At 36.1% G+C, this 8,219-nt stretch overlaps 1 long non-coding RNA gene across 1 annotated transcript in view; it reads left to right on the top strand.

Annotated features, from left to right (window-relative positions):
* The first annotated feature begins 449 nt into the window (after positions 1-449).
* The window catches only part of LOC144615752 (uncharacterized), a 225,868-nt gene continuing 218,098 nt past the window's right edge, over positions 450-8,219 (top strand). The window contains exon 1 of the long non-coding RNA XR_013554335.2: positions 450-821. This is a non-coding gene — a long non-coding RNA (uncharacterized LOC144615752). The remainder of the gene's footprint in view (positions 822-8,219) is intronic.

The raw sequence follows: 8,219 nt of genomic DNA, 5'->3' as shown, positions 1-8,219 counted from the left end.
TACCTAAATATTTGAAGATCTCTACAACCTCAAGTAAGAAGCAAATCGTTTCCAACAAGGAGGACTGCCTGCTCTTCCACACAAAAAGTACGCCCTGATGGAGCACCTGGTCACCCTGAAAAGACTACGTTTTCAGTTGTTAGGGCTTCTTCTGGGTGGCCTACTATCGGTTGAGGGAACCAGTGGACACTGAAGGAACCACAAAGCCTCCAATGTGATTTCTGGAAGGATAGTGCATTTCAAATATCTGAGTTGAACCTTTCATTTTGAAGTGCCAGTCCTGAGGGCTGTGGAAGAGCCTCAGCAAATGCGTAGCGAAAGGCGCCATATGGTTGCAGGAGCTGCAGCCACAACCACACTTTCCAGCCGATGCCTGATCTCGCGGGATCTCCAGAGATCTACGGGTGCCTGTAGGCAGTCCCAGGACGAGAAACGCGCTCGTGGCGGGGGCTGCGCTGAACTCCTTTTCCTCAGCTTGTCAGTGAGCAGTTTGCCTCACACTGTTGTACAATTCCCTGTGCTCGTGGACTTCCCCACTTTGCACAATCAGAGTCACAGTGCTGCCGTGCCTCGCCCTAGAGACTCGCCCAGGTGTAGAGAGCCAAAGCTGCGCCCAGCGGGGACCCCCAAAGCTATACACCGGGGAGCAACCCGCACAAGCTCAGGCCGCGAACCTACAGCCCTCCGCGTGTGCTGCGGGAATCTAACCCTGGCTGTATGCGCTGGCAGAACAGAATCCTTCCACCTCACAGACCGACTCTGTTATGACTGGGAATCAGCATGGAGATAACATCTGGAGGAGCTGACCTATGTTATGTGTGGTGAGTACAGAGGCTGGGTACCCTCACTTGCTGTTTCTGACAGATGTTTCAGATTAAGACGGTGATCAAATCGTGGTCAGTGAAATCTGTTAGAGAATGGCAGAGATTAAACTTAAAGTGTCAGCAAGGTTTGGGAGCGTTGCTCGAGTGCTTTCCTTTATTAATGAAGGTTTTGTGAATTTTAAAAGAGATAGATGACTGGTGTTTTTCCATCCCTCAGACTTCTCTGGGTCTAAAACACCGCTCTGAGGCATTTCCCTCTCCTTTCTGGTAAAAGTCAGTGTGTCTCATTCCAATAGTTATAACCTCGTTCTTTTTTTTTTTTTTTTTTTTTTTAATCATTCCCTACTCACATGAAAGCATTTCATCTGCTGTAGTCCATTCAAGGCAAAAACAAAAACAAAACAAAAACAAAAACAAAAACATGTTCTAATGTGAGTTCTAATGTGATCTTACTTTGGCCCATTATAGATTTGACCGACAGTGTACTTGACTACGTAGTCATTATTATCCTTGTGATCCAGAACTCTTTTAATCGAACAAAATAATCTAGATGGCTGAATCAAGAATTAATTTTGGATGCTCTGGGCCTTCTTTTGGTCAGCCTGACATCTAACAGGCTGTTGTAGTTAAGGAAGGGAAGGAAGCATCATGTCCCGGAATGAACAGATGGAATCCTGAATTTTCTAAATAGATTTATATAATTTCCCACCCCTTTTGTTCTGATCATTAACCAGGAAATAGTGGAAGTGGCTGTTCCCATCTTGGGAATAGATGCATACAGTGTCAAAACTTCCTTACTTAAACACGAGGAAAATTTTGTCTTGGGAGAAAATAACAAGGTTGTGAAATTAAAACAATCAGTTTGCTGTTTCTTTGCTTTAGTCAAATAACCCAGTTCTAAAATAAACTTGAATTAATCTTTTTTGTTTTATACTTGCTTCATTGAAAAAGAAATTTTCAAACACTGTTTTAAAACTCAAACATTATATACTATGGAAATATTATAACATCTGCCCTAAATAAAGAGGCTATATATCATGCTGAGAAGAACATCGAGCCTGGCTCTAGCTGTGTCTTAAAAAATTCTGTGTGCTTCTCTATACATATTTCCCTATTTGTGAAATGTAGGGACTAGACAAGCTGGTCATTAACAGATCTCAATATCTTAAACTACAGATAAATAGCTTCTGGAGAGTTTTACTGGGCTTGCATTTACTTCCCTGTAACAAATATAAATAATTTATAAATAATTGGGTGATTTTGTCTGCTCAAATTATTTGGCTAGAAATCCAGAAATCTCTCTCTCTCTCTCTCTCCTTTTATTTTTTTGTACTGTACAAATTTCCTAGTTTGCACTCATAATGGTGACACATTATCATGGTATATTTTTTCCATCTTTATTGAGGTATAATTGATCCATAACATTCTGTAAGTTGAAGGTATACAATGTGGTGATTTGATACATAAAAATATTCTAGAGTGATTGTCTTAATAAAGTAAGTGAATGCGTCTATCATCTCACATAATTGCTTTTTTTTTCTTTTTTGTGGCTGTGAGAACATTTAACATCTCTTAGCAACTTTCAAGTATACAATACAGTTTTACTAACTTAGTCACCATACTATACATTAGATACTCAGAATTAATTCATCTTACAACTGGAAATTTGTACCCTTTGACCAACACTTCTCCATTTCTCCCATCCCCAGACCCTAGCAACTATTATTCTGCTGTCTGTTTCTATGAGTTCAGTTTTTAAATTCTACATATAAGTGAGAGTATAATATTTGTCTTTGGCTGACTTATTTCACTTAGCATAATGCCCTCAAGGTACATCTGTGTTCCCACATACGGCAGGATTTTCTTTTTATGGTTGAATATTGTGTATTGTATATTGTGTATTTATACACACAATATTCTATTGTGTATATATATACTGCATTTTTTTCTCCATCTTTTCATTATTGGACATTTAGCTTGTATCTTAGCTATTGTGAACAATGTTGCAGTCAACATGGGGGTGCAGATATTTTGAGAGAGTGCTTTTGTTGCCTTCAGCTATATACCCAGAAGTAGAATTGCTAGATTATATGGTAGCTCTGTTTTTATTATTTTATTAATCTACATACTGTTTTTCATAGTGGCTGAACAAATTTATATTCCCAGTAACAGTGCTAGCTGAACAAATTTACATTCCCACTAACAGTGCACAGTGGTTTCTTTTTCTCCTTATCCTTGCTAACTTTTGTTATCTCTTGTCTTCTTGATAACAGCCATTCTAAGAAGTATTAAATGATAACTCATTTTGGTCTGTATTTGCATTTGTTTGATGATCATTGATGTTGGGCATCTTTTTATGTACCTGATGGTTATTTGTATGTCTGCTTTGCAGAAATGGCTGTTCAGATTTTCTGCTTATTTTTATGTTTTTATTTAAAAAATGTCTTTTAATGTTTATTTATTTTTGAGAGAGAGAGAGACACATACACACAAAGTGCAAGCAGGGGAGAGGCAGAGAGAGAGGGAGGCACAGAATCTGAAGCAGGCTCCAGGCTCTGAGCTGTCAGCACAGAGGCCACCACGGGGCTGGAACTCACAAACCTTGAGATCATGACCTGGGGCGAAGTCAGTGGCTTCACTGACTGTGCCACCCAGGCACCCCGACTGCTTATTTCTAAATTCAAATTATTTGGGGGGGTTTTTGCTATTGAGTTGTATGAGTGCCTACATATTTTGGATATTAACTCCTTAGCTGATAGATGGTTTGCAAATATATTCTCTCATTCTATAGGTTGCCTTTTAATTTTGTTGATTTTTTTTTTTTCTTTTGCTTTGCGGAAGCTTTTTAGTTTGATATGGTCTCAGTTCTTTGTTTCTTATTTTGTTGCTTATGCTTTTGGTGTCACATCCAAAAAAATAATTACCAAAACCAATGTCAAAGAGCTTTTTTCCCTATGTTTTCTTCTAGGAGTTTTGCTGTTTCAGCTCTTACACTTAAGTCTTTAACCTATTTTGAGTTAATTTTTGTAAGTGGTATAAAATAGGGGTCCAGTTTCATTCTTTACATGCGACGCTTCAGTTTTCCCAGCACCATTTATTGAAAAAAACTATCTTTTCTGCATTGAGTATTCTTGGCTCCCTTGTCAGGCATTCGTTCATATTTTTGATGAATTAGCTTATAAATATATGCCTAGTATTCTAATGGCGTGGTTAGGGAACAAATGGGAAAGATATGGAGGAGGAAAATATGAAGAAGAAAATATTAAAAGTGAATATTTTTCCTTCTCATGTGCCCCTATCCAGTTTTTAGAAACTCAGTCATGGTACTGGAACAAGTCCCTGATGTTTCACTTACTCCCAGTGTTTCCTTTAGCTCTATTCAAGTCTTTGAAACATAATCCCTTTATTAAAGTATCTTTAATTACCCACTGAAGGTATCATCTGTTTTCTCTCAGGCCTCTGATGTAGGTAGTTTGGCATAATAATCACCATTTAACAGTAGAGAATCCAAACATATAGAACTATGACTCGTGTAATATTCCATAATTAATGAGTCATGAAACAAGGACTAGAACTAAGATCTCATTCTAGTGACCTTTCTTTTAACCATGGTGGTTTTTTCTTCAGTTTTCTTGGCCTCATGTCAGTTTGCTTATCTAAATTTTTTGAATGTGAAGTTATTGAAGTAAATACTACTAAGAATGTTCCCTCTCCTAAAATTCAATGATTTAATAATACTAGTCAGTGTAATATTTTGCACTGTGGATCCACAAGAGGATTCTGACATTCTCTATAGCCTACGGGTATCTAAATACATCATTGAACATTAGACTTCTACCTTAATTTGTTGTGTTCTTGCATCCCCCATCTCTTGACTAAAAACATGTGTATCTACATGATTGGCTTTATTGTTTAATTTGAAGGCAGCATTTATGACTGCCAATTCCGAATATCTTCAGTGAGTTCTAATTTCCATCTACCTATGCTGGCCCTCCTCCCCATTTCATGACAATTTATTAAATAAGAAAAATTCAAGTTAATATTAGCCTAGTTATATTTAACATTTTTTAATGTTTATTTTTATTTTTGAAGGAGAGAGAGAGAGAGAGAGAGGCAGAGGGAGACACACACACACACACAGAAGGGGGCTCCAGGCTCCGAGCTGTCAGTACAGAGCTGGACATGGGGCTTGAACTCACAAACTGTTTTTAGAAAGACACAAACTGTGAGATCATGACCTGAGTGGAAGTCAGATGCTTAACCGACTGAGCCACTCAGGTGCCCCTAGGCTAGTTCTATTTTAAAGAAACTATATGTTAAATCCCAAATTCTGTAACAGATATCTTGTTTAATTATTAACATGTCAGTGCTATTCTTTATGAATGTTTTATAAATAGAAAAATTATCACTTTTTTGGTATATATAATTTCTAATGTTTCTTTCACTTTAGTTTCAATCATGGTCAAGCAACTTTGAAACCCAATTTTTGTTTAAGGAAATTCCAGAACATCTGTTGGTAAAACAAGGAAATGGAAGGGATTCTGGGGTAGGATTCGTCTCAGAATTGTACTTTAGGACTTGATGTAGGCATAAATAAATGGAATTTTTTCATCTCTGAAGATGCCAATGTATAGAACAAATTTTTCTGCACCTGTAACTTAAAAGGAACATCTTTCATTAAAAAAAGCTAAAACTAAAAGCTTTGATGAAAAATAAATTGGAATAGAAATTATTAAAACAAACTGTGTCAAGTTTCTATCAGAGGCTCATCTAACATTAATTGTAAACTTTTTGGTATAAAATTTAAGTTTTCTTTAATTATTAATATTTGGTCTCAACCTACGATGCCAGCTGAAACTTCTAATACTCCATTCATATAATTTATATTCAGAGACCTCAAGTTCAATTTCCCAAAAAGTCAGCAAATAATAGAATAAGTGAACTATCCAATGTTTGTTTCATAATGGTGATTCAAGTGCATATTAAAGTTAGATAAAGAGAAATACTTTTCACCTCCCTAATTTCTCTTGTTTTTCCTTACTATTTAATATTTTCATATATTGACACAAAAGATACTTCAAATTCCTGTTTAATGTTTGAAAAAGGAAAGAAAGAAATTAGTGCAAGGTTGGTGATAAACAATGTCAAGGAACAAAAGGAAATATTGGAGACTTTAGTAAAAAAAGAATGAATGCTTCATGTAAAAGACACGTGTGCTCCTGGGATCCAGACAAATATTGTTATGAGGTAATATAATTCTGATGTTATAGGGTCTTCCAAAACTTTAGGAATATACAAAGATCTGTTTCAAAGACATGAAACAGTGCTGGTATCTGGGGTCAAGAACTATAGACGGAAGAAGGTATTAGTGTATAAGATGATATGTTGAAGGAAGGGCAAGAAAACCAAAGTGACTACACCAAAGTGAAAGAAATGGGCAATGAAGTTAGAGAAGTAAAGTTATGGTATGGGCAATTCTTACAGATTCCTGTAGTAAATCATAAGGAATGTAGTTTGTTTCTGAATAAAATAGGGATCCATTGAAGAGTGTAATTTTTTTTTTTCTAAGTGGAGTCTCAAGCTTTTAAAGGTTGGCAACTATATACTTTTGTGTGTGGGTGGGGGAGAAGGGGGTCACTGAGAATAAATCTCAACATGCTTATGTGCAGCAAAATTCAAGTTTGTGAGTTCTGCTATGAAATTTTTTTATTGCATCATCCTTTCATAATTATATTTTGCATTTTGTATATTATTTTTCTTACATTAAAAATATTTCCTCCCAATATTTTAAACTGAATTGTTATAATACCTATTTCTGTTTACCAGTTAATTTAGAAGATTACCCAGTCTTACCTACTAGGACATCAAATTTTTCCTCCTTTCCATTTTATGCACCCCGGGCCAAACCTTGCTCTTCTGTGTGACTTTTGCTCCTAATTAGACTCCTAGCAACTACCCTTTAGCCTGCTTACTTGCACTTGATGTTGAGTGGATACCTTGATGTTCATTGATACCTATTACCCCTCCCAGCATGAGCATCTTTTCCTGACACCTCTTGGTCTTCCAATTCTCCCATTATAAATATCGATTCTTCAATCAACTTCTCACAGGTTTGGCACTCTCGTGTGAAAGGAAGGAAATTAATCCACCCTGTTCCATTGCAAATTTCCACTGACCAAAAATGGACTTACTAAAATATTTTTTTAAAAAGTGTAAATACAGGTAGCTTTGGAATAGTTCAGTGTTATCAATAACATTATATTCTTTTTCAGTTTACAGAATTTTGCCTGTATAAAATGGAACAGCCATACTTTTATATGGGACACTTTTATAAGTAATGTGATCTTAGAATTTAAATGAAAGAGACATTTAAGAACTCCTGCTTCTAAATTTTCAACTACATGATCAAGAGTTATCACATATATAATTATACTTAGGGCAGTCAACTTGCCCCAGGCAATCAGTGCCAGAGCTAGTCTTTGAATTTTGCTAATAATTCATTTTGCTACTGCTAAGACAATATCTTGTTCTCAATTAACATGTATAAATTATTACTTACCTGCTTCATTTGAAAATGAATTAGATTAAGTGAAACTATTTTCAGTATTTACTAAATAAGACGTTTTAAAATTTTGGGATTTGGGGAATGTCAGGGCAATCTGGCTGCAACATCTGTCACTCCATTGATTGCCAGGGTTTATTTGGTTTATCTGGCTGGCTAGGTGGGCATCCCTTGTCCCTCCCCGCTCCATATGTACCCCACACCCTTCCAGAAGTTGTGCACTTGGTCAGTTGAAGAAGACGGCCTTTGCTGAGAGAAGAGGAATGTTCATGGTCAGGGGTATAAGAGTAGCTGCGTTCCTGTGCTAGAACCTCCAGACAAGCTCTCAAGATCCATTTGGAGGAGAATGTAGGGTAGTCAAGCTTCCAAGACTCATCCAAGTGAGGTGCTGCATTAGCAATCTGCCTTTCTTTAAAAAAGAAAAAAAAAATAGATAGTATTTTGGAGATAAAACAATAGTGGATTCCACCTTTGTGAAAATGAGTTGCTAACCATTTACATAAGAACTCTAAAGGAAATCCTGAATCAATATAAAGCAGTAGAGATTTTTCCCCTATAGTGTGAAACTGCCTAGCACATGAATGACATATCATTATGTAAAGTATGAATTAAAGAAATAGCATAATGACCAATTTATTAGTAGAGTTTCAATTTTAGTAAAATAGGCTTATTTTAAACATGTCTTTCTGAACATGATTATGTATAAGAACAATAGATGTTCTGGAATCATTCACTTTGAGATCAAGACATTTTATGGAAATCCAGAAATTATTTTTAAAATAACAAAAATGGTATCATAACAAAATATATTCACCAGATTATATATAGAGGAT

This window comes from Panthera onca, chromosome A1, assembly GCF_046562875.1.
Source record: "Panthera onca isolate mPanOnc1 chromosome A1, mPanOnc1 haplotype 2, whole genome shotgun sequence".
Taxonomy (NCBI): domain Eukaryota; kingdom Metazoa; phylum Chordata; class Mammalia; order Carnivora; family Felidae; genus Panthera; species Panthera onca.
The sequence above is the reverse complement of the archived record's forward strand: the minus strand, read 5'-3'. Positions and strand labels throughout refer to the sequence as shown.